Below are 27,922 nucleotides of genomic sequence, written 5' to 3'. Positions count from 1 at the left end.
CCCTCATATTTTATGCAAACCACATGCAGATCTCAAGGTTCATGGAAAATTGTCATTACAGTCTTTGGCACTACAAAATGTAGGTACTCCTTTTCAGAGCCACTATATGCAATGTTATTTCCAGAAGTAAGCTGTTGGAGTAAATGAAGTTACATTAAGTGATGCACCTAGCCCACAGCACATAAAAGATAGATAGTATGACAGTGCTACAAATTGAGCTGCTGGTTATATATTTTATACAATGTAACCACTGGGAACAATATCATTTATGTCTTATATTATGCTATGAACAATCCAATTTATAGAATGCCTATTGTGTTTACACACAAGAAACTATCATAAACCCTGAATGTTAACCAGGGTCAATGGATAAAAAGCAACTTTCCCACAATCTGTGCATGCTGAACTTAATGTGCTTTTAAAGGAAAGGCAGTCACAACAGAAAGCTCCTCTGAATTTGGCTATTTACTGGTGCTGGATATTGGTGGCAGCAGCATATCTCTAAGAAATTTAATAATTCCTCCTCATAATGAAAATCTATTCTCAAATTAACCTGAAAGCATGGCATCTATCCAGAAATATTACCATTACCATTTTTAACATTACACTTCTTTATTAATTACAGAAGAACTAATAGTGAGGGGAGTGTCCCATGCTAGGGATAATCCCATTGCATACAGTTTCATGCCTGTCTTTTGCTCTACTGACAGGAAACGTAGGTCAGCAGTAAAGAATACGTACTCATCCTTATCTGCCACCCTGGCTTAATAACGTGGGGAAAAAAAAAAAGTCTTGGGGAATATCCTGGTTTTGTTAAAAACAAGACCAGTTTCTATTTTAGTGAATTTTCCTTTCAGCTAAGTTCTTCTAACTAACTGCACTTTTCTGAGTTTGGCTACATGTCTTGGTAGACATAGCAACGGAATGCAAGGTTGCTGATAAGGATGCACATCTCGTAAGTGAGAGGGGCATATTTGCACGGAGGGGCAAACTGAACAGGTGCCTAAAATTTTCCAACAAAGTATTCCATCCCATCCACATCATACATCATATAAAGGTGGGAGATCACTAGGGTCTCGCTCTCTTCAACTATGGCCGGCATCTGGGGAGGACCCTGCCAGTCATCCCTGTGATCTGAGGCCGAGTGACAGACCCTGCATGCCTGAAATCAGTTCCAATTTGCTGCAGAATCCAGACCAGGACTTCTAGGTGCCTGCCCTGCAGCTGCTGGAGCAGTGCTGAGCTTTGCCGGAGAATTCAAGATTGGGTTTGCGTATTTTGTATTATTTTCTCTATTTTATTAGTAGCATCAGTATAACATTTTTAACTTTTTCCAACTTGCAAGTCTGTCTCTCTTTTCCTGCTATCATCTTTCCTTAGTGGGGACAGGGGGAACTAGGGTAGGAGGGGACAAATAGAGAGCATCTGCCACAGTTTGTCACCCTGCAATTAAACAGTGACAGAGAATGAGTACAGCCAGATGACCGCACATCCAAACAGTTTGTCTTCACCCTGCCTGGAGTACCTGGATGCTGTTACGCACAACAAACTTCTGCTCTCACCACATTTGTACAGATTAGCTGCCTCTGCTACTGTTCCCTAGCGAAGCATCCAGAAGCCACCAACTTATCCCAGCTTTAGCAAATACATAACCATTGTAAAGCACACACACACAAAAAAGGAGGGGAAAAAAAAAGAAAAAGCACAGCATTTTGTCCAACTACAAGCCATTGGAACTCAGCCTGGAATGGCACCGATCTAGTTGTGAGGACCAGGTCACCACTTGGGAAAGCTGGTCCTCCTGTGGGATCATGCCTGGAAAAGCACCAGTTTGACAGTAACACCAGTCAAGACTAAATGCTTTGGGCACTTCATGGCAGCAGACCTCCTGATTACAAGTGGTTGTAGTCAGAAAGGTGTTTCCATCTCTAATATTGCTGTTTCCTGATACCTTCTCATTACATAATCTTACCCTGTTTCCCCAAAAATAAGCCCTAGCGTGATTCTTCGGGGTTTCCAAGGATACTTGAAATACAAACCCTACTCCAAATATAAGCTGTGGTTACAGTTCATTTCAAAATAGCGACTAGGCAGCTATACATGTAAAAAAAGTAATACAATTTTTGCTCCAAAAGATGCTAAGACCCTGACTTATTTTGGGGGAAAACAGTGTAGTATGTTTTTTAAGGGTCTGGTTCTGTTCTCCTGAACAATTCAGGTCCTAAGTGAGTACTCCTTTGTTTAGAAACTCAAATTCACTGCTGGGCATGGATGCTTTCTGTTCCAAGGCTTCCTGCAGAAAGCTGCCTGTCCATACCCACAGCTCGCTCAACCATCACGTCTTCTTAACAGAGGAGAACTTATCAGGACAAGCTTGCTCTCATGAGATTTTAAATATTCTCTCTCCGTTTCCAGGCCAGAAACATTGCAAGAGAGGCTGTTCTTGTCTCATGTTAGTACGACAGCTGCTCTCTCGGCCAACACACCGGGGACTGGACCAGCGATCTCAAACTGAAAGCACGAGCAGCTACAGTACAGCTTAGAGCAAAGGGCAGACTCCCTTGCTGGAGGTTGTAACAGCTCATATCTTCCCTGATTGCAGAGGGTGGGACTTACAACATACGCTCACCCCTGGGTTGCATTACTTAACATATTAATCAGTTTTAACATTAGCGCCTTTTCTTCTGTTCCTTAATAGCTCCAAATGGAGCAGTATATGTTTAAGTGAAAGGTTCCGAGTTTTGTTCTTAGTCTCATCTGTATTTTGACCACATTATAAAGATTCAAGATGTTGGTCTAACCAAGTTTACCCGCTTTTGGTTTTACACTGTACTTATCTGTAATGGAGAAATATGTACTGTATCAGCAAAGGCAAAGCGTTGTGACTAGTACATGTATCATCTAACACCAAACGTGTATCAGAGAATGTTTGTGTTCCTGTTCAGGAATAGCAACACACAGGAGTCAAGTTTTGAGAAGCATCTCAAGCATGATGGACCAAAAGCTGGGAAATACAAGCTGAGTTCAGACTACCACTTCTCTGGTGGCTGCACCCCAATACACAGCACTGGCCCCTCTGCACTCTTAGCAAAGACGTTTCTCTATCACTTCCCCTCCCTATCATTAACGCACACTGTTGACTTAGCCTGTCCATAAAACAGCCAAAAATGCAGCCTAGCTGGTACCTCTGTACACTTAACAGTGGACATAATCAGAATGCAAGAACATCCTGAGGACTGTTTGCAAACTGTAGCAAACCACTATCTGCAAGCTGAATAACCACTGCTGTTACACACCTACCATTTGTAGGCTTTATATTTTATAAAGAGTTAGTGGTACCACTTTCAAAAAGAGCCGGAGAGAATTAGGAGCTCAGATAAGATGCTTACAGTCAGGTATAATAAGCCTAGACACCACTATCTCAGGACAGATTTTTACTTTTAGTCTGTAATATTCATCCTTCTTTTGAAAGCAAATTATTAGCATCTGGTGAATGCAGTTAAGTTCATGCCATCCCAGATGCTACCTAATGAGACAATACAAGAAAAGCACATGCACAAGCACTGTTCCTCAGTACATATTTGGCATTTCCATATAGGCAAATGCAAACGGACTTGACACTATCATTACTTATATTTTGTTATGAAATAGATAGTAAATGGATGCAGAGAGAAACAAAAAGCAGGATTAAAAAAAAATATCTACTGTTATTTTTTGTAACTAAAGCTAACAGAGATTTCTATGCGAATTCATTAAATAAGATTGTAATTGAGGAAATTAAAAGAAAAAAGATGTGCTATGCTCACTAGACCAAGTAGCTCCCAGTCCAGTATCCTGACAGCAGTCAGAACCCAACAGCTCAGAAGTGTAAGTCAGGGGTGTCAAACTGATTTTCACCAGGGGCCACATCAGCTTTGCCATTGCTTTCAAAGGGCAGAATGTAATTTTAGGACTGTATAAATGCAGGACTAGTTATATTTATACAACCCTAAAATTACATTCATCCCTTTGAAGGCAATGGTGAAGCTGATGTGGGCCCTGGTGAAAATGTGTTTGACTCCCCTGGTGTAATGTATCACGTGTGGTGCAGATGTGACACAGCCTATCATATAAGAAACTTCTTCCTGACTTCAGGCAGGTAGTAGCTGGCATACACCAGGAAACACATACCTTATATATCTCTGTCTGACATAAGTCTGAATGTTTAATCCTCTCTTAATCTGGTCCACCCTTAAAAATACAGTATTGGTCTATATGGACCTCATTTTATTAGAGTGGTTTATATATATACATCTATCCAAAAGGGCAGGGAAAAGACTTTTGCTTATTATTATAAAATTGAAAGTGTGCCATATGTTCATCTGTACTTTGGATGATGTAGCAACATCATAAATGTAATAGTCTGAGGTGCTCATTGTGCCAATGATAAAAAACTGGTACAGAACACAGCAATTTCTTCATATATATAGTACAGAAGAGGTGACAACTGTAATTTACCCTTTAGTAATGAAATCTCTGTTTAAAGTAGTATTTGTTAAGCACTTAGTACAGCATTAGTTTCAATATATTTCCCTCAATCAATATAAACCAACTTCATTCAGTCATTCCACCCTTTTTTCCAGTTGATTGATAAGCAGAGAGTACCTTCCCCATTTAGCAATGCCTTTACGTTGAATTTTTAGCCTTTCTGGGTGGCTCAAAGCTGCCTCGCTCCAGCAAACCCAAGAAGGAGAAATCCTGACTCACAGATTTTGAGTTCTTCTCTGCTTTTCACTCCCTGCCACGAAGATGTTTACTGCAGTTCTGGGAGAACGTAATTTACTGTCCCCTAAAGTTGATGGTTCCAGTAGGAAAAGGAAGATTTGGTGCCACCCGTTTCCTCACAAAAGCAGCAGTGATCAGCATCAAGCCACATTTCTGCTTGCAGTCTGCTCATGCAAGCAACCTGAACAGCTCATGAAAAAAGAAATAGAACCAGAACAAGCAAAATACAACATCCAAAACCGGAGCTACTTATTCAAGTGACTGAAAAATATTTGCAAAACATTGACTCCAGGCAAAGCATCAGCATTCTTTAGCAAAATCTGTCTGAACACCTTTGAACTGTTGTTTGGAGGCCCAGCCCAGAGGTGGGTGACAGGACACCTGAGAAGGGACACCGGGCTCGCTCCCACAGGGAACCACAGACCACAATTCAGTGTGAGCCACCACAGCACAAGCAGCAAAGCAGCTGATGGATTGCATCTGGCTTCTACAAGAGACAGTGACCCCCAGCACCCATGTACTTTCACAATATGCTGAGTTCTTGCCCTGTGGGTGCTTAACCCATAATCTGGGGAAGAAAAACACTGTGTAGTGCATCATCCTTGAAATATCACTGTTTCCATTAAACCCTAGTGCTGCTTCTATTCTTCCCCCCCAATCACAGTGAATCATGGCTTTTGCCCCCATAAAAGAGAACAGCACCCAACCAAGGGGCAGTAACACACCCCCACCATCAGCATTAATCTGTTGCAGATAGTGCCCTGCCCAGCAGGTCTCGCTTGCAGCTCTTCTTTAAATCAATTTACTCCCTTCCACGTTTTCCACAGGGTTCTGGGTACCACTGTGGCTGCTACATTTCAGACGTTTTTGAAAATTAGCTCCGAACTTCTGTGTTATCTGACTTCAAGGATCCTCACTCTGTGCTGTTATTCTTGCACTGATGTCGGCAGTTGTCTTGACTGAGAAATCTAATTATCATCATACTTCTGAAAATACGCTTTAATTATAGGCAAGTGTGATGAATCTATAAATTATGATGATTATCAGAGCAAACAGTAGCATAACCAATAGCATTAAGAATATATCTGAATATTCTCACAGGACAGGGTCCAAATCTTTGAAGTCAGTGAAAAGATTCCTATTGATGTTAAAAGTCTTTGGACTTTAGCAAGAGACAATGACATTAAATAATTACTGCAATTCAAACAAATATTTTAACTTTTTTACTACTAATAATAATACAACTAAATGCATCAAGGATTCTTTGAATAAATGTATTAAAACTAAGTAACAAATGTAATAAAAAAATAGAGTAACATAGTAGTCTAGCATAATGTTATTGTCAATAACCTTTAGCTACCTAGAAAGTTGTCACAGTAATATTTTCCTGTTTATTTTTCTTATACCAGAAAAATTGCAGTAGGAAATAAGTCAATAAAATGAAGTTTAAACAGAGTCACTTTTTAATACGACTGCTCAACTAAAATAGCAGCTTTTTTATTTATTTCCTTATTTTTTACAGGCTAACATTGCGTTCCCACGTTGCTCATGAAAACTTCTCCAGCTAAATAAATTCAGCTGAGATTTACTCTCACTCTATTTATTCCCTGAAACACAACTGTGATGTTTGCTGGACAATAACAAAAAATAAAAAAACCACTGTGCACCATATCCGAGGAAGGATCTATCTTGTTTTAGTTAATGAGAAAACGTAACTCTGAGTCCATTGAAAGCAAGGGAAAGAGAGGCAGAGAGCCCCTCTCTCGCAAACTGTTGCACATAGTAGGGCTAAGAGTGTACTGTCTCATAGCCATCATTAAGCTAGCTGGTAAGTAGTACATTATCTTTGGTTTTCTTTCTTTCTCCAGGGCACAGTCATGTAGTTACTGCTCCTCATTATCCTTGGAAGCTGTAAATTTAAGTGTAAACTCATTGTCTCTACAGGGGCTGCAGAAGAGTCACATGTAATGTCATTTACTCCATTTTCGCTACTGAATTTTGTAGAACTGTATTTTTAAAAGATTCTGCTGCCCCCGAATCATCCTCACTAACTGCTTACTGTCTGGACCTACTCTAACCTTTCTGGTTTGGCCAGAAAGATCACTTGCTGCATTCAAGGAACCCACATCTGTGTGGTCCCCAAAATCATGTGTGGCCACTACAGAATCTCATAATATAAACCAGGGTGCTCCTGGGCAGTGGTGGGACAGCAGCCAGGCAGCTCCAGGCACTAGGGGAATTTATTCCATCCACTTTTATTACCAGTTGCTCCACCACTGCCTGCAGTTCCTCAATTATGGCTAGCAAGCCTACCTCAAAAGCTAACAAGGGAGGCATGTTCTTTCCTGCTTATGGGAGCTGCAAATACATCAAAAAAAAGAAAAATTGACCCTTTTATTGACTCAGATGCCAACTCTACATCAGGCCTGAAGCTTCCAGTCCAGCTTCTTTGCTTACTCTTATTATTCAATTAATTTTTGTGGGTAGCCAGCAGAGACTCATATTAAAAAATGTAGTATGGAAGCAATTATGGCATTAGAACACAAAATGCAGAAATATACAAGGCTGGATCATGTCTAGCAACTGGGAAGGACTTACAGTCCCTCATCTGACCCATCCACATCTAAGCCACACAAAAGAGGGCTGGGACCAAGAGAAGGTGCACATTAAGCACTGCTCATTTATACGCAGGTTGGTAGAATAGAAGAGGGAAGAGGATCCCTGTGCAACTAAGCAAACATGAAGAAAGATAAAAGCTATTAATTAAACATAGCAATGGTTGGTTGCAAGAAAGGGTCATTCTGTCAAAAGCTGAGCTTATGACTTGAAATTCAGAAGGCCACCTTTGCTGCCACAAAAGACTTCAGGAAGGAACAGAGACCTGCTGACCTGCAACTTCCAAAGCAAGAGATGCAGGTTAACTGAAGAAAGAGCACAGTCTTCACCTCATGATCAACCAAACATACAATCTACCAAAAAAAAAAAAAAAAAAATCTGTATTCACAGAGGCAGAGAATGAGATGACAAAAGACAACCCCTCCTTCCTCCCCTCTGAGGAGCCACAAGTGCTTGTCAATTGAAGGAAAACAGACAGTTTCAACTTGACAGTTAATTTGGCAACAAGAATAAAACACTAAACAGTAAACATGGGTATTCTAGTTCTTCTGAGCAACATGTATGTCCACAGTCAGAACAGCCTCATGCTTAACACAACTGTTTTGGAGAAAGTCATGCATGGTAACGGGATAGTACTAAGAAACCTCACAGCCTTCAAAACAGAACAGAGGAAGGAATCAGATTTTTCTGGTGCTATCAAAACACGGCAGCATTACAAGTATAACTGACTGGGGCTTTTTTTGGGAAAGTCAAAAACAAATTTTGACCTTTTAAATAGCTAAAATACCTATTTTGAAAGGCTCAAAAAACCTATTTATTTCTTCTAAACCATTCTATAAATACTATTTGTATTTTTAAAAATCAGATTTACCAATTATCTCAAAAAAGGTCTATAAACAGTGATTTTTGTGATTTTAACTTCTATACATATTTTAACAGCAAAGACATTTTGAAAATTATTAACCTAGAATCAGAACGGTTTGAGCTGGAAGGGACCTTAAAGATCATCTAGTCCCCAATCCCTTACCATAAGGCAGGGACACCTTCCAGTAGATCAGGCTGTTCAAAGCCCCATCCAGCATGGCCTTGAACACTTCCAGGGATGGGGCATCCACAGCTTCTCTGGGCAGCCTGTTCCTGTGCCTCACCACACTCATGGTGAAGAATTTCTGCCTCAAACCTAATCTAAATCTTCCCTCTTCCAGTTTAAAGCCATTACCCATTGTCCCATTACCTGTCCTTGTAAAAAGTCCCTCTCCAGCTACCTTGTAGGCCCCCTTTAGGTACTGAAAGGCCACAATAAGGTCTCTCTGGAGCCTTCTCTTCTCCAGGCTGCACAACCCCAACCCTCTCAGCCTGTCTTCATAGGAGAGCTACTCCAGCCCCCTGACCATCTTCACAGCCCTCCTCCTGGCCCCTTTCCAACAGGTCTGTGTCCTTCCTGTGTTGGAGGCCCCAGAGATGAACACAGGACTGCAGGTGGGATGTCACCAGAATCACCTCTCTTGACCTGCTGGTCATATTTGTCAAATTAGAGTTTAGATAGTTTTAAAGGCTTACTCCTCTAAAAAGTCAAACCACTGACATGAGTAAAAACACAGTAATTTTTCCATTTAAAAAACATCCACAGCATTGATAGTACTGTATGAATATACTGCTTTGGAAAACAATTCAAATTTACTATAAAAATATATTTTAAAATATTATTGTTTGCCTTTTAAAAAAATAATCAGGGCAGCATTAGGAGCAATTTTGATGTTCAGTCTAGTATTAAGACTGTTACTAAATATACTGAGTAAACATTATAAAGACTACGCAGGATCAATTGTGAACCAATTGGCATTAGCAAACATTCTTGTCAAGATGTAACTGATAGCAAATTACTTACCCTGTTGTATTGTCAAGTTTAAAGAGCCTTCCATATTTAGCCACGCTGATATCGTAGGATGTCCTGAGTTGGAAGGGACCCACAAGGATCACCGAATCCAACTCCTGTCCCTGCACAGGACAACCCCACAGTTCACACCATGTGTCTGAGGGTGCTGTCCAGTCTCTTCTTGAACACCGTCAGGCTTGGGGCTGTGACACCTCCCTGGGGAGCCTGTTCCAGTGCTCCACCACCCTCTGCACGAAGAACCTTTTCCCAATGTCCAACCTAAGCCTCCTCTAGCACATCTTCCTGCCATTCCCTCGGGTTCTGTCATTGGTCACCAGAGAGAAGAGATCAGTGCCTGCCCATCCTCCTCCTCTTGTGAGGAAGCTGTAGCCGCAATGAGGTCTCCTCTCACCTGCTTGAATTTTGACATTTTGGAATTGCCTGCTCCTGTGCTTTTAGGAGGTAGTACCTGAAGTGACCAACACTGATGGACTCCAGCACCGTCAAAAGCTTTTTCCCAGGCGACCTTACTAAGTGTTTCTCTGAGCAACCTGAAGTCTGCTCTCCTCATTTCCAGAGTCGAGGTCTTCCTGTCAGTTTTCCTCCTGTTAGCACAGATTTTAAGACTGACTGCTTTGTGGTCACTGTAGCCAAGGCAGCCATCAGTCACCACTTCACCCATGAGCCCTCTCTGCTAGCAAGCAGCAAATCTAGGAAGGCACCTTTCCTGGTCAGTTCCCTTAGTACCTGCACCAAGAAGTTATTGTCCAGATAGGACAATAGGAATCTTCTGGACCTGTTTGTACCAGCTGTGTGATATTCCCAGTTGACATCTGGCAAGTTGAAGTCTCCCATAAGGACAAGGGCAGATGACTTAGAGACTTCCCTTAGTCCATTAAAGAATAACTCATCAGTGTCGTCATCCTGGCTGGGCAGCCTGTAGTAAACTCCCACAACAACATCCGCTTTATTTGTCTGACCCTTAATCCTTACCCAGAGGCTCTCAACTTTGACATCGCCAACTGCCAGCTCCATGCACTCCATCCCCTCCACTACATACAGTGCCACCCCCCTGCTTCTCCTACCCCTTCTGAATAACTTGTAGCCATTCATCAGGCCACACCAGTCACAGGATTCATCCCACCAGGTTTCGCTAATGCCGGTTATGTCATATCCCTGAGACGTGTTCAAGGCCTCTAGTTCATCTTGCTTGTTCCTCATGCTGCGCACATTAGTGTAGACGCACTTCAAGTGTGGTTCATTGTGCCCGTCAACTCATGGCACAGCGTGAGGAACCTCGCTGTCAAGTTTTGATGGCACACCTCAATCTTTGGTGTGCCATCCTGCTGCTCAACACTGACTATCCCTGGTACCGCCCCCTTTCAATCTAGTTTAAAGCTGTATCTGGGCTAGCGCCTAGGGAGAGCCTTATGTTTTGTAAATATTAATCCTCTAGTGAATTAACATTAATCCTTTAGTGAATTCATTGGATTACCTGTATTCTATTATTCGGCATAGCCCAGTCGTACTGCATTTGTCTGAAAACTGACATTGCTAGCAAGGAAGAGATATGTAGGAATGCTGATTTCTTACCTAATACTTCCTTGTCTGGATTCAAAGAAAGAAAAAAACAGCTGCTGGTCATATCAACTGGACAGATTACTGTGGGCAACCGAGAACGCTGCTATGTCCTATAAAATGTCAATATAGGTTAGTCTCAAATTAGGTTCTCATAATCAACTGAATTCACAGTTCTAAGACTTTCATAAAAGACTCCCAAATAATTAAATCGCATTCTTGCCTTGGCTAAGATGTTCAAATTTAGGAACTAATTCCAAAGTTAATTTCCAATTTTAACCAAATGTATCATAGCTGCACTTCTTAAACTTCGCATAATGCTTTGATGATTTCATATGTAAATCCAATCAGTCAATAAGACAGCTCTATGAAGCTATATATGTATATAGAAGTATATGACTTAAATATAAAAGTCAGAAGCTACTGGTATTTATAATGTATATTTATAATCACAAACAGTTAAGATTAAGACTTTTATTCTTAGAATTTTGCAATAAAAATATTATTAGCTATGCTAACATAACACCAGTATTTTCTTCTTAGAAATTAATTTGTCACGTATATAAAATAAATGAATTGACCTTCACAGCACTGCATACAGCACCAATAGAATACTTCAGGTTACGTATTTAGTCAGACAATTGCTTTAGAAATGCAAGGGATAAAATTTTGGATGGAATGAAGAATTTGATTTGAGAAAGCATGAGTTCAGCCTGCCAAGAAACCCCTGAAACAATTCCAGTTCCTGAGTTTTCTCCTCACCACCACCTAAAGGAAAGGACAGATGCTTTTCCAAACCTATCTGGACCTTGAAATACGATGTTACTTATTACTATGTCCCCGCCAGAGACCCACTGCTGAATAGTAATTTCAATATTGTGAGATGTACCTTTCATCATGATACATCAATACCTTTCTTTCAATAAGCACAGATCAAGCAAAGCTTCAGCTTATTGAAACAACACACACATCCAGCTTAGGCAGTAAATTAAAAAAAAATATATATAGATAGATTTTTTTTAATATATATAAAACAAAGCACTTTACATATAAAACAAAGCATTTTTTGGTCCAAATCCATTGTTTCCCAATGAGCTTTGGGTTCCTAAATTATTCTCAAGTCTTTTTTGAAACAGAATTTGGGTTTATAATTGGAGACTAAGTTGTAGTTCTATTCCTTCAGTTCTCCAGTCCTCAGTGCTGCACTTGACACAGTTACAGGACAGACAGGTGACCTGGTCTTGATCAGCTGAATCTTTGTTTATCCACAAAGCACCAACTTATAAGGAAGTCAGCCAATTAAGTTTTGGTTAACTTCTGGTGCTTTTATACGATCATTTAAGAAAAAAAAAAAAAAAAAAGGAATCCTGTGTTCTGTTTTCGGCCTCTCCCTACAGAAAAGACATTGAGGTGCTGGAGAGAGTTCAGAGAAGGGCAACAAAGCTGGTGAGGGGCCTGGAGCACAAATCTGATGAGGTGCAGCTGAGGGAACTGGGGCTGTTTAGCCTGGAGAAAAGGAGGCTGAGGGGAGACCTCATTGCTGTCTACAACTCCCTGAAAGGAGGTTGTAGCACGGAGGGTGTTGGACTCTTCTCCCATGAAGCAAGTGATCGGATGAGAAGAAATGGTCTTAAGGTGCACCAGGGGAGGTTTAGACTGGATATTAGGAAAAAATTCTTCACAGAAAGGGTTGTCAGGCACTGGAACAGGCTGCTCAGGGAAGCGGTGCAGTCACCATCCCTGGAGGTGTTTAAAAGGCATTTAGATGAGGTTCTTAGGGATATGGTTTAGTGCTAGAGTTAGGTAAACAGTTGGACCCTATGATCTTGAGTGCCTCTTCCAACCAAAATGATTCTATTCTATTTCTCAATCATCTTTAATGATACATTCTAATCCCTCCTTTGGTTAAAATTTTTCCATATTGTTTAGTTGCTGATCAAAAGCTGAGCAGTGATCCTACTTGGATGGACAGAATTATAAAATTCTTCTTCAAGGGCAGGCCAACTCAATGGCTGCAAAGGTTATGCAGACACAGCTACTGCCTTGCCTGGCCACTTCGCATCAAGGACCTTCCATCTTTCCTTACAGTCCCTCAGCTCAGGCCGCAATTGCGGGAAACAGCGTTGGCAGGGCCGCCCTCTCCCTCAGCTCCCCTTTGGCTTTCCTCTCCTTGCACTCTACCCACACTGACCTACAAAACACAGCTCCATTTAGTGCTCAGAGCAGTTAACCTCCTTCATTCAAAACTAGGCTTTAGAAACAAACCTGGGTGAAATACCTTGGTGACTTTCCTCTGTCTTCAGGGTATTACTTAAAATCCTTATTTCACAAGTGTCTAGTAACAGCTGTGCTTTGTTCTTCTAGGGCAAAACTTGTACCCAAATATGACCACATCAAAGACCACAGACTCGCTGCAAAGTTCAAAAGAACACTGCTCCTGCTAGCACAGGCAGCACTGAGCTTATGGAAAGCAATCAGAAATTGGGACTTCAGAGGTCTTACCCCAGCTCCACTTTCAATACAGCCGCAGGGGAGAAAAGCAACAAGCCTCCATTAAAAATACTGTGGCTTTGGGTGCCACAGGGCATTTCTGAGAATCACAGCTGCCGGTCCTCAGTGTACTTTTGTGTACGGAGGCTAAGGCAGGCCTCTATTCTCCAAGGGCACAAGAGGCTTCACACAACGCCTGCCGAGTGCTCCAAGGACCCCAGATGAAAATTGCTGTAGAAGGGCAAATCACATCTACTGCAAGTTCAACATCAGACCATGCTTCCAGTCCTTTTTGATCGGGAATAATATGTCTTTCCATTATTAGTTTAGGCAATGTTTAAGAAGAAAACCTTTTAAAATAAATACATATATAGCATAGAGAAAATTTGCAATTCAAATTGATATTTTTAATCTTAAAAGTATTTTGGTGGAATGGCGTGAAAATAGAAAGAAGAACACATCCCATAAATCTGTCACTCACATAGAGCATCACTCACAGCTTTCTCCAACCCACTGAGGAGAAGAGCCATACAGCTTTAAAATGACTTCATTCCCATATTTACATATTTTTTAATAGGGCTATGATGAATCTCCTTCCGCTTGACTCCTATTTTGAGCTGTGATATTTTAATCTCCATTCTTGCTGCAACTTAGCAGATGAATGTGCAGTGTGACAGAGCTCAGAGGAAATAGTATAAATAAAGCAAAGTGGAGCTATGACATCTCACATTTTATAGCTTTTTTATTGTAGCCTAAGCATAAACAGAGCACAGCTGTGTTATACTTACTGCTGTGAGCACTCCCCCAGCTCCAACCCCCCACTGCTTTTAAAGAGACACTGCCCTGACTCAGGATCGTCTGGGTCCAAGCACTGCTATTCCATACATCCCCAACAGAAGCAAAAGACCCCTCCCCACCGCCGATGCTTCCCTTATTTTGTTTTTCCTTTTTCCTCCTCCTACCGATTTGCCCCCTTGCCTCCCCGAGTGGCCCAGGATGTGACCCAGCAGTCCCCAGCGTGTACACACAGCCGGCACTGTGCGGCTACCTACCCAAGGATGCTTTCCTTTCCTCCCTGCCAGAACTTGCTCTCCCTAAGTACACAGACACACGTGCAGAGCACAGAAACAATTTGCAAAAACAACACTTTGATAAAAGACTTGGAACTAGCTGGAAGTACTCAAAATATTGCCATCTTTTAACAGTGGTATTTTACAGAAAGGGCTCTCACATTTCTCATTGCTTCTTGATAGATTGTTGCTTTTTTTTTTTTTCCTCCCACAGAAGTCAGTTGAAAAGAAAGAAGGAAAACACACCAACTTTACTCCTGCCTATTTAAAAACAAACTATCATGATAAGTTTCTAGACAGCAAAACCTCTTTCCATCTCAGTAATTTATGAGATACCATAAAAGGATCTCATCATAATCATCATCAGACATTCAGCCGAAAAAGCTCCCATTTGAAGCTTTGGACAAGAAAAATACCAATGCACCTGGACACTTTCATTACTATTAAAAGAAAAGGGTCAATCCAGGAGCCAGCAATTTCCCCCACAGAGTCCAAGAATGCTGTTTATCCTGTGGCATGTTGACAAGTTTCACTATGATCTTAAGTTTCTATGATCACAAGTTTCTATGATCTTAAATGTCTTTTCCAACCTAAATGATTTAGTCAAAGTACTTCTCCAACTCTAATGTCAACGTTATAAACATAGGAACATCTAACATGCAAATGTGTAAGACTTCCTTCTGCTATCCATTTGAAAAAAAAAAAAGTATCTATATCTCAAGGCATTGCAATGGTTACACTGAGCTTGAAAACTGCATCCAAATTTTCCAAATACAGGGGGTCAAGGGAAATACAGGGAAGTTCTTTGCTCAAGGAGAGGACCATGTTGCAAGTCTCATCCCACTAACTTGCTACCAACAGCTTCAACAGGGAGGGGAGTTTCAGTGATCACCAATGCTAACCTACAAGCTGTAACCTAGTTCTTCTGGCCGTCATCTGTTCCATCTCTATGCTCTTTTGTGCTCCACTGATCCCCAAGAGGTTTTACTACTAAGCTACAGAAAAATGATTCTGGTATCAGTGGTTCTTCCTCTGTCTGTGGTTCAACTTAACCTGGAATAAAGCATCAAGCAATGCTCATGCAAAAAAATAAAAGTGGGTAAATATAACAAAATAAAAAAATAAAATATGCTAGATACATATCGACAACTTTATTTACAAATTTAAAATCAATTTTAAAAGCCACCCAGAAAGCACACTGAAATTATTTACCTATGGGGACTTGATTAAACTAACAAACTTTCAAAGTTGGGATCTCAGGATTCTCAAGTCTGTCCAAACTCACCACTCTACTAACTCATGGCTTATCATGCCGCCAGCCTGATAAAGATCTGGTTAGAAAACTGCACTTCGGTGAGAAGACTAGTGGAAATCCTTTGTTTTGCAGGCAGATTATCACATCTTTAAAAAAAAAAAAAAAGTTATCTCATCGAGATTCACTTGTCTATTCCCTCAAATCCCCTTGAGCTTGTCCAATCCTACTTGCCTATACAACCTATAACTTCATAAAGAAGTTGCTATCACAAGATCATGCTGAGCACTTTCTCTGTGTGATGTTTGTACTGTAAAAAGCCTTAGATGTTTTTGGAGGAGGGCAAGGGTTGTAAAGAAAAGACCTGTCTGCGCTGATACTTAAGAGACTCATCTACATCCAGAGTCACTGCACCTGCACTACTGAAAGCCACACACACACAACATCTCATTTGCAAACTCTTCCAAGACCTGGTCTGAGGGACCTCCTGCCTCTTCTAAGGTGCCCTGGTGGGATGCAGCAACAGGTAGGAAGCCAAGAAAGGGGTCTGGAAAGCTGTCACTCAAGGCTCTGCAGTGAGCCAGTGAGTGTCTTCCAGAGCTGGAGGAAGCAGAAAAGAGATCGACCTATAGGCCTCCCACCACTGTCATGCCTTTAGGTAGGAAGCAGATGTGTACTCCATGCTGACCACAGCATCAATCCTTCTTAACAGCATAGATATCATCAAAATGTGCTCACTCTGTATCAGTGAAGACTGAAGGAGGTGGGCCACAAACTGCCTTCTACTGATAGAGGAAACAGGAGAAAAGATAAAGAAGAGGAAAAAAAAAATGACAGACACGAAACAATACATTTTCCCAACTACCTACCAACATCTATCTCCCGTTAACTTTTTAACTACATTTTTCAAATTCACACACGATGTCTTCCATAACCATAGTAGCACCAACTTCAGTTCCCTGTGGATGGCTCCTTAGTACTTTTCAAAGTTGCTGCAAAACTCAACAAATACCTAAAGCTGTGGTCAGGGCCATTAGAAGTCAGTACTAGAAGTATTAGGATTAAAAATAAATGACACATTGTAATGAAGCTTGGAAATTCAGACTGCCTTATAGCCCTTTCTATCTCTCTCATTTCCACCTGGAAAGGATCCTGAAGATATTCATAAACACAATACTAAGCACATTTTGAATGAGAAGAGTGTGACAATATTATGGTACAGATTTAATGACAATAGTGGGAATTGAACCCTGAGGTACAATATTAAATATTTCTGACAGGGATGCTCATTTTGGAAAGCTTAATCCAAGTCAAATAATCTGCAGCTACAAATTAGACCTCCCCCTTTAGAACTGGCCTAATGGGAAATTATAACCAGTATGAGATAAAACCCTTCATGAGCTTCAAATTAATACTGCTGACCGCAAAATTCCTTTGCACAAACTTCCTGCCCCTTACAGTACTGAAACTTTGATTAGGACAATCTTAAATGTCTCAGAAATTAGAAGGAAAAAACCAAACAAACAACTCACACACACAAAAATACCACCACCACATTCATGACACATACAACAATGCAATATATCAACACAAGTACAGCAACATCAAGGCATCACCAATTCGCTCACAGGCTGGTGCAATACTAAGATGAAGTAGCTCTCACCTACTGTTTTTGAAGGGTAAATACAGCTAAGACTCCAGTTTCCAGAGAAAACTTCTTATGCCCTGAAAGGCATTTCCTTTATAGGCCACCGCATCTCTTGCCAGCAGCTTTCAGGCAAATCAAATGGAAGAGGCTGCAGGCAGGAGCTGTAGGGTATCTCTCTGACAAACAAAGAGAGGTAGCAATGGGCTCTTTTTTCCTCCTTCTTGTTTAGTTTTCAGCCACAACAAATGAATGAAATGAACCAAAGAAAAGAACTAAGCTGAGAAAAAACAAAGTAAAATTAGTAACAGGCTAACAGTATATACCCACTGCCTGGGGCAACATACGGCTGATGGATGATGACAGCCAACAGACGAATCCTCATTCTCTACTAAACAAATTAGTAATCTCATCAATATAGTCACTACATTCACCTTCTGCAGCAGCTGCTGCTGCAACACAACTGCTGTTAAGCTTTAGGGGGGAAAGCCTTGCTTTGTCTTGTAGTTTGCCAAAACCTGTGGGCAGTCAGGGTTGCCACCCTTTGGAAAATGCAATTAACCTGGTAAGATTTTTTTGCTTCAAACTTTTACTTTTAAAAAGCCTGCAGAGCTACGTATGAAGGCAATGGTCACCTGCATGGTACACTCTGAAGTCCTAGGAATCTACACAACTTGCACCTTCAGGGCCTTCCCAGCTGTCAGGGTTTCTTCAATTGAAGTCTGAGTTCAGAGACCTTAAGCTTGAAGAGGACACCGGGACTTCTCCTCAGACTGAGATCAGGCTCTACACTCCGCTTCCCTCAGTACTCCTCAAGTTTCTCTCAAAGTAACTACAAACCATGATTTTTGAATATAAAGACTGATTTTGTGGTAACTAACACACCTCGCTTCCTCCCTGTCACCAAACTGTTCCGAGCCCCCCATAGTACTGGCACTTTCGATGCTGCCAAAAAGAGACAGCATCATTAGCTTCACTTGCAAATCCCATCAGAAAAATCACCCGATTCAAACACAGTCCGATCAAGAACGAGAAAATTTCAACAGCACTCAAATCATGGCAAGTAATTTCTTGTAATAGGTCTGGATTACAAAGCATTCCAGCAACTCCCCCTGCCCCAAATAACTAGAGCATATTTTAATAAGTACAACTTCACTTAAAAAGAAGGAAAATGTAATTTATGCTGTGCAAATAATAATAAAAAGTGTGCACATATGTTAAGATGCACAGAAACCTTGTTCTCTTTTCCCCCATTCAATTCACCTGAAAAGGTGTTGAATTTTTCCCATGAAGTCTAATGTTTTTTTCTTAAAGGTCTTCAAACAGTTAAGCCAGTTGAGTTTGTTAATGTCAAGAGAATATTTTCTTATCAACAACCTTCACTATTAGATAAAACATTTGCCATTTATTTCTATTTATCAGTTTCCACTTGAAAATATGCCATATATGGAACTTCTTTCTGAAGCAACCTGCTGTGTGTATCTGTGTACATACCTTAATTAGAGGAATTCACCAAATACTCAACTAGAAAGCTTCATGGTTGGGTTAGATTTTTTCCATCCACAAAAAAATCTTGAGGTGTTCAGAATAACAGCTGATGATTAATCCCACTGACTCAGCCTTTCTAGTTGTTAACAGCTGAAACGCTAACTGGATGTCAAAGCCAGTGTCTTCTCTTGGGGTCAGCTAAACCAACAGAATATGTGTTTTCTCCTGTTTGCTTCCATAATTGACTCCATGAAAAATTCACAGCACTTCTTTGTGCTCAAGTAAAACACGCAACTCGCTTCTGTATCCTCTAACAGCTGGCACAGGGACAATCTCCTGAACCCATTTAGTCAAAATGTATATTGCATTTATATTCTAGTTCACTAATTCACATGCATGATAAAAATTTCCAGAATGAAACTTAAACACTGAAAGATCTTCATCAGCCACACTAAAGTATTTCACCATCTTTAACCATAACACTGATATTTATTTTCCAGCATTAAATATCTTGGTGTCTAAAGAGACTGTTACTTCTTCTCCTACATAATACATAAGAAAAGAAAAAACATTCAAACTCTTACCAGGTAACAACAGAAATAAAAATTGTGCTATTACCTGTGATTTGGTCATTTCCCCCACATTTTCTTGGGGTTTCTGGTTGGTTTGGGGTTTTTTTGGTTGGTTGGTTTGACTTGTTTGTTTGGGGTTTTTTTTGTGTCACATTCTGCCTCCCCCAATTATTTAGCCATATCACAGGAGTATTCCCTTTGGCACTTCATTGTCCACAAAAAAAACATGCTATTGTTTCATAAACTCCACCACAATGAACATAATCCTTTAGTTAAGTGCCAATTAATTATTAAAAACATTCATTGAGGATTAACAATCATGAAATAGATACAGTTCTATTATGCAGTTGTTAATCCTCAATAAATCTACTTGTAATAGACAGCATTTTAGTATGAGAGCTAGCCTACTTAATCTAATGCTTTATATTTAATTAGATAATTATTGCATGTTAAAAAATACATTCATTAGGTTTAATAACTATGTAATAAGCATACATCTAGTAGACAGATTAGTAATCCTTAGAAAAGGAGATTTTTTTAATAATCGCTTGTATTAGCATCCAAGAGCTACTCTCAACCACAAAGGCCAGTATGTTGCATCTTCCCTGCCTACAGAAATGCAGGCCAAGAAGGGGTTAACAGTCCCTGATGCACACTCTTTTTGGGCCCCAAGCACAGGGGAGGCTGAAGAAGTTAACCTACCTACAAATCTTCTGTTCCCTTGAAGCACCCGAGATCACACCTCTCCAGAAAGGAGTCCAGCCTTTCCTAATATCAACTGTGTGACATGGCCAAATCACAGCCTTGTTTTCCAGACAGAGGACTTGCTCTGGTAGGGATAAGGAGATCCAGCAAGATAAATGTCTCTAGAAACAGCCAGCTCACTGGGGCTACCAGTTACTTGGAATAAGGTTAAATGCATATCCAACTGTACAGAGATGCATTTCTTGGTATTTTGTTTCTCATACATTTTTGGTATCATCTTCAAAAAAAGGCTGTGAGCAGACAGGTATATCCTGCCATTCATCTGGTACCTAACTCCAGTTAGGCACCAGTCAAAGGAAGAGAGGCATGATGCCAGCTTCTAGGGTTAGAACTATGGGAGCTATTTATATTGTAGCATAAATAGCACTGAGTGGCCATTTCAGGAAAAAACTTATTAGAACAATCACCAACAATCCCTCAGTTGAAGCCGTAAGAGCTATCTCACTAAACAGTAAGAATATAAACTTATGTCCTGCACGTCTGGAAATCTATCACTCCCAGCTGATGGTCAGCATCATTACCTAACAAAGGTGGCTGGTGAGATGGTGTTTTGGATGACCCTTAAAAATCCCTACAGCCCCATTTCTGTCTTGTCTTTTTCCACTGCACTTCAATGATGAACTGATTTTAGTGACTGCTCCCTTTGAAGAGGTGTTAGTTCTTGAACCAATGCCAGCACATTGCATCTCAAGAATAGTAGACCTTGTTTTCTGATGGTATAAGGAATACATCTGTAATTCTGTAAATCTGTGACTGCTTACACTCCCTTCTGGAACCAAAAGTGAGGAAAGAGGAAAGATGGTAGTCAGACTCAAAAAAGCACAGATTTTGGCTACTATTTTAAGTCTCATATTGACACCATAAGTGATCTGTGTTCCTTCTTTAAAGTGAAGCTACAGCAGCTCAAAGTTAACTACAGTATGTTCTAAAAAAAAGTGTCACAAAAGTCCACTTAACTTAGCAACAGTAATTACTCTTTAATATGAAAAGGGAGCCGCTCAGGATTTCAACTATGGGATTATACTCGCTTGACCTCTCATATTTTGATGCAGATATTCATTTTCTCCACTTCGAAAACTTCCTAAAATTTAACAGTTAAAATTCAGTAATAAAATATGGCAAATATTAAATGATTCTACAAGTACGAGCATGCTTTGGATTTTCAGAATAGCAAATGTTCCAAAAAGATTTTTAAAAATTATTTCAGAATCAGTAATTTTTTATAAATTCTGCTGTTAGCCCAATGATGGGAAGAAAAACGACAACCACCACACACAAAACTGTTTCTTCTTCAGTAGGAGAGAACTATTGCCCTTCCTTTACGCGAAAAGAAGGCATGTATTTGTCTACATGACGGAGAACAAAATTGCATAGAAACGCACAATCCTGCCCTGTTTCTCAAGGCTGACTGCAGGGTCTGATTAAGATCTAGGTACCATACCATCATGCTGCTTAGCTCAACATGCCACCAGGTCATCTCACGCTTCCTTTTTTTATTTTTTGAGAGCAACTTTTAATTTGAGGACAGCAACACCAGCAAAAAAAAAAAAATCCTATAAAATAACTAGCAAGTAATGCCTGCTCGGGGAATTGTCAGCCTAACACAGCTGTCAAGAAAAGTGAATTTCCCAATACTATGCAAAGGGGAATTGATACCTAGAGCTGCTGTTGCACAGTGCCCTGCCTGCCTGGCCTAACAAATGACTCTGCACATACATCAAGCCTCGGAAAAGAGGCTAGGGAATGAGGATAGGAGGGAATAGCAGGGACACCAGAGTGGCCAGGGCAGAAGGTGCTCATGGCTGTGCCCCTGCTGCTGCCTGGGCAGCTGCAGCATCCATAGCAAGGGAGATGGGAGAAGACAAGTCACCGCTTGGAGCAAGGTCGGGCCCTCATGGCACCCACATCAGGGCAGTAAGAAGCTGCCTTAACCTCACCCAGGCTTACCTGTGGTAAGGATCACACTACCCCAAGATCCCTCCTGCTCCATCTTCCCCTACAGTGGATGAATTATCTGGAGTTTTCTCAGTGAGGTGGCCTTTTCTTTTTAAAAACCTGACAATACACAGAGTGGTATGAATACCTAAATCCTCCAGTGCCCTAGGAAAAATAAAAAGTCCTCTTCCTCTCTTCACCAAAAGAAAGAGAGCAAGACTTCAAGTCTGTGATACTGCTGGAATAACCGAAGCTGCCTTATAGTTACAGCAAAGGGAGAGGAAGAAGCCAACCCTGTGCTCCACAGACCCCTCCTCTGGGCAGAGCTCCCCAGTCAGCCAGAGGCCATAAGCACTCACTCCTGCAGAGAGCCTGTGGAGAGAGCTGAGCTCAGATACCCCTCGTTTGTGCCTTGACAAGGCAAGCCAGAGCTCAATCTGCACTTCCAGCGGCAGCACAGCGACTCTAAGGTTCAGCATCAGCTTATTCAGACGGCAGCACACAGCACAGAGGTCTTACCCGGGTGGCACAGGGGCTGGGGCCCCACGGCAAGCGCTGGGACCCCTGTTCTGTGCAGCAGCTTCCCCCAGTTCCATGCCAAAAAACGGGAGCTGCTTTGAGATGGGAGCACAAGGAAGGGGAGGGGGCTTCTCGGTTACAGCTGTTTAGACGACTGGTAATTGCAGCTGGGGGTCCTTCATCTCGTGTCATACGGAGTAGGAAAAATGGGTCAGACGTAATGCGTTTGGTTAAGTATCTAAGCTGAAAAGGTACTATTTTCTTCTAAATTATATAGTCTTTACTGGAAGTAAGGTTACCGGTGCAAGGCTTTCTAGCTTTAAAATGTAACAGGGACATGCCCTCTGAGGGTCAGGCTTTCATTTGCCGACGTTAATTCTCAGCTGCCTGTTATTCGTCCTTCATTGTAGCCTCTGTCTCGGCTGGGCACGCTCCCGATTCCTTGCTATATCCAGACGGTCCATGTAAATAGTGTTTATGTTAAGGAAGTCATGTTCTGTGTGACTGGAGCACACAGAAACTGATGTTGTTGTCACTTTAGATTAAGTTCTCCTTTTAGCAAAGGAGGCAATTGGAGCAGGCAGCTGAGTGGCCGAATGAAATATTCAGCTCATTTCGTTTAAAGCTGCCCCCTCCTCACCCCCCCCCCCCCCCCCCCCAAGTCTCCATTGTTCAGGCTGGCAAGGCTGATTAACCCTTGCTGGTGCTGCTGCAACAACTGCTCACATTGTCCCTCTGCTCCTGTGTGAAACCACAGCCACAAACTGTCAGGCAGATGATATTTGCTGATTTTTTTTTTTTTTCCCCCAATTAGTGAACTTTAAGGAAAATTAAAATTAACCCTTCAGACTCCCATCCCTTTGTAGAGAAAAGCAGCAAAACAATACTTAGCAAGGGTCAAGGATATTCTCCATGCTTAATGCAGGCAAGAACACAGCTCCCATTAACCCAATTCCTCACACCTGTGAAAAGTCCTGCTAACCTTGTATTAACCCCAAGCATTTTATCAACTCCTACTCATGTAGAACTATTATTTTTTCTTTTTTTTTTTTTTCCAGAACTTGTTGATAGCAAATAATATGCCAACAGCAATGTAAAGTCTAGGTAACAGAAAGCAATGATTAACACTGCTGTAAATGTTCAGCTAGTGCCTATACATGCAGCCTATGGCTGCCTGGAGCACTGCAGCCCTGCAGCCCAAGGCTTCAAACACTGCCGAAACAGGGCTGCTCCCCTACAGCTGTCCCAAAACCTACCTTGTAAATGCCTTGGTCACATCTTCACTGCATTGGGACAAGCACAGTCTTTCCTCTTAGAAAACTGCTTAAGATTGTTCCTCTAAGGTTGTTACAAGAGTAGTGAATGCTAATGCAATGCCTTATGTCCCAAAACTGGAGAAAGGCATTATTAACCAATCTTCCTTTGCCTTAACTTACTGCAAAGCTTCCCTTTGGAAAAAGGCCTAACACCATTTCATGACATGTACTTTCAAATGAAGCTCCATCAAGCACTGTGCCACTTGCTCCCTCACAGTGAAGGGCCTGATGCTTCAGAGAGCTCAGCACCACCAGCTCCCACCACAGGGCTTGGGCTGCTTAACCTAAGACAGAATTAGAAACAAGACACACAATATTTGTGGCAAGAGTGCTAGTAACAGCCCCAAATGCTGTGAAGTAATACTGTTATAAACTGCAATATTGAGGGTAATAGCATTTTATTTTTAATGAGAGATTCTTTGGTATTTTAAGACAACAGCTCAAGCACAGGTGACAAGTTTTCTTATAATCACAGTGACAAGCACTGTACCAATTTCTCCCTTTGATCTGTATTTTGCACTAAATTGCCAAAAGTATATCTATTTAAAAATATCAGTAGTTATACAAAGTATAGTCATACTGGCAGAAGACAACCACTAAAGTAACTCTGCTCTAGAGCAGTTGAAATCATAACTGCCCCCCTGTCCAAGATACTGAGTCATACATATGTATTTGTCTCTACTGCCTCAGCATTTCTGTAGGATACAACAGAATTGTGAAGTACTGATAAATGGATAAACCCCATAAAAAAAAAAAACAAAAAACATTTATATTACCTAAATGACTAATTTCAAACAGCCTTGCAGCTACATTTTACTGTGCCATTTTATAGCATAGTTCATATGAGAATATTCCATAACAGCACTTTACACTAATACTCTCTATTTGCAAATACAGGATAAAATTCCAGCTTCACTGCAATGATTTCAACAGAGTCAAAATCTCATCAATTGCATGTCTGCTTTACTAGTTACCTGGATAAATATGCAGCTACCTATGAATGGCTCATAAATGCAGATAATAGTTAACAGAAAAATGTAAACATTAAACATTGTGTCTTAGATGTAATTATTGTACACACAGTTCAATTACTAGGACTTTTTTTTTTCCGCATTTGGTATCTTGGAGAATATACTTACTCAATTCCAATACTCTGTGTATCTGCTTAAAACATAAGGCCCAGTTCAAGAAGATCCTTGAATGCTGTTTAAACACATAAGGGTCTTAGTATCTCTATGGAAAATATACATCTGTCATAAATAAACAAAGAAGTCCTACATGTTATAATGACATCTATTTCTTTAAAGACTGACCTCTTAAAACTCAGAAACAATCAATGAAATACTCAAATTTCAGTCATCTTTTCTGACACTTCCCTGAACAAGACGTCATGGAAGAAGTACACAGATGTAGCTCAGCTCCTATAATCAGTCTAAATCTGAGTGGTTATAAAACCAATTTCATGTTATGCACAAACATATTTTAGACCTATGCACTGGGAACAGTGAAGTGCTTGACATCTGGAGTTAGACAGTAGTGAATTGCAGCACGCACACATCATGCTCATCTGCATAAATATCTATTTTCAGAATTACCAGGGCTCAAACACCCCCAAGCTTTCTGCTAATTTAAAATCATCACGTCTTTGAAATATTTGAGTAAAGGCCAACAGGTAAGTTACTCCCCAAAACTCAGTTTTGGAAGTATGACGGTTCTGTGTTTTCTTCTCCCCTCATTTTTTTTCAACTAAAAATAAAAATCCCACACATAAACATACCCTGTTACCCTGATATTTGACCCACTTGCACCTCCAGAAGACCCATAACTCAGAATGGGCAAGCATGGAGACGGACGGTCTCTAGAGAGGGGAGGAAATGAAAAACAAACCTCTCCACCCTACACCCCCCCCCCCCCCAAAAAAAAAGATAAAAAAAGAAAAAGGACAAAAAAATCCTGTAGAAAGCACGGCTAATTCAAGGGGTAGCACTCTCCCGAGCAGGCTGTGTGAGCGGGTTAGCATGCCAGCACAGTGCTGTGGGCACCCTGCAGACAGAGGTGTTGAGTTCGGCATGAGAGCCTCAGAGTTCCTAAGGGCTGCACTCATTAAAACCGCAGCACCTTTTGAAGGAATTGAGTTATTAACCTCTGTGACCCCAGACAAATTTAAACCTGACTAACTGCAGATTCCTCTGAGGAATCAAGGCACGTGTTTGTAAATTGCTCAGATATTCAGAGTGATGAAAGATGTTACATAAATGACAGTTATTAATATAATAGTGGCAAACAGGTCAGGAGAAAGATTTCAGTACCGATTTAGGCTGTTGTTTCTATCCAAAGTAAAATATTGGTCAAGGTTTGAATACAAATGTCTTGCAAAAATAAAGATATTAACCTTTTTAAAACTGCAGATCCAATTGGAATTTTAAGTTGTTTCTCTGGTTTGAAGAAAATCTTGGAACAAACTCTTACAAAATTTCAAATAAAAATTATACAAATTCTTTATATTAGGTACGGTCTGGGACTAAAGATTTTAGTTTGAACTGTAATACTGTCATCTACTGAATTACTGCCAAAGCATTCCTCCAGCAACATTTGTAAAACCAATTTTCCCAAAGCAAAGAGAAAAAGGCATCTGGGAATCCATGGTATCCCCATTGCTCAGGAAGATGCTGTGAAGATGTAAATTAAACTAACATTTTCTGAAAGAAAACAAATGGAAAAAAAAAAAAAAAACAACCTGAAATATGCATCACACATGGAGATTCCCATTACAACCCATCCAGAGATCTTGTGTCCCTACAGAGCATACCACTGTCACACATGGAGATGCAGAAGGACAAGCTCACCATCTGAAATCACTGATCTTATACAAAGATCATAGCTGTTACACCCTAACATTATTAGCTTCATTACGGCTGTTGCTTGTCCAAGTCCAACAACTAAATATAGACATTCATACATGAACATATGCATCCATAGACACCAACCTCCCTGCAACTCAAAACACCCAGAAATCATTTACAGATTATGAACAGGCATCACTTTGCCCCCGTTCCAGCTACTCAAGAGGCAGCCCTCTTCTAAAATAGACCGTAACAACCAAGCTACAGCATCACTTCACAAGAAGAAATTAAGTGGAATTGCTCCCAGATTTGAAGTCAAAGAAGATATCAAAAGTAAACAGTATGTAATTACCCAAATGGCAATTTGCCAGAAAACAACAAACTGCCTGTGCCAGTGGCTCCCAATTCAGAGGTGGAGGCCTTGACAATTGGGGTCACAAGCCTAAACAAAATTAAATCAGAGAAGCTGGGCTCACAAACAGAAGCATGACTCCTGGGCCTAGAAGCAGGGTCAACAGGGGAAAGCTCTGGAAGCTGTTTAGAAGTAAAGGTTCAGCTCTTTATAAAGCGTTTCACATAGCTTGTGAGAAATAAAGCAGTAACTGTTTACACAGAGACTGAATCTTTGTTCATGTTTCTCATGGAATGGTTATACAAAAATACCAGCTGCCTGGTCACAACTGACTTTATTGCAGGTAAGGTAAGGGATGGGAGGTGTCAATATCAAATACCGCAAAAGTGAATCTGATTCATCAGATTTTAAAAATTAACTGCCAGAAGACTATAGTACTGTTAATGTAAAAATGAACTCTCAGAAGATAATACTACTGTTAATGCTATTAACACCTTCAATACATTCCCCCATGTTAAAAAGAGGGGGAAAAAATTAGCATACCTATGACAAGGTATGTTTTTCTGCTTATTGTATTTGTAGAAAACCATGCAAGAAAGAGAGAGGCACTTCAGATAGATGTTTCAGGCCAGCTTAAGAAGTTTTACAGGTCAAAGCAAAACCCTATGCCTCCAAAAGTCATCAGAGATTCTAAAGAGTAGTTGCAGAATTTTGTGACTACACTCAAGCCTGAAAGCAGTGCATCAGGATATATGGAAATCTAAGGAATCCAGTTTTACAGAACATTTCAGCAAAACTTCAGCAACTTTTTGGTGTATCCAGGCCAAATATAGAGTGAACC

At 40.7% G+C, this 27,922-nt stretch overlaps 1 protein-coding gene across 8 annotated transcripts in view; it reads right to left on the bottom strand.

Moving 5' to 3' along the window:
* Positions 1 to 27,922, bottom strand: part of SOX5 (SRY-box transcription factor 5) — a 657,930-nt gene that overhangs the window by 535,076 nt on the left and 94,932 nt on the right. For 4 of the 8 annotated variants that reach the window (XM_071815732.1, XM_071815751.1, XM_071815761.1 and 1 more), the window contains exon 1: positions 10,850 to 10,945. The exons of the other annotated variants lie outside the window; for them this stretch is intronic. The gene's annotated coding sequence lies outside the window, so the exon portion shown is untranslated. Of the gene's footprint in view, positions 1 to 10,849; positions 10,946 to 27,922 lie in introns of those variants that run through there. 8 annotated transcript variants of the gene reach the window in all.

Source organism: Patagioenas fasciata, chromosome 1 (genome assembly GCF_037038585.1).
Source record: "Patagioenas fasciata isolate bPatFas1 chromosome 1, bPatFas1.hap1, whole genome shotgun sequence".
NCBI classification, from domain to species: domain Eukaryota; kingdom Metazoa; phylum Chordata; class Aves; order Columbiformes; family Columbidae; genus Patagioenas; species Patagioenas fasciata.
The sequence above is the reverse complement of the archived record's forward strand: the minus strand, read 5'-3'. Positions and strand labels throughout refer to the sequence as shown.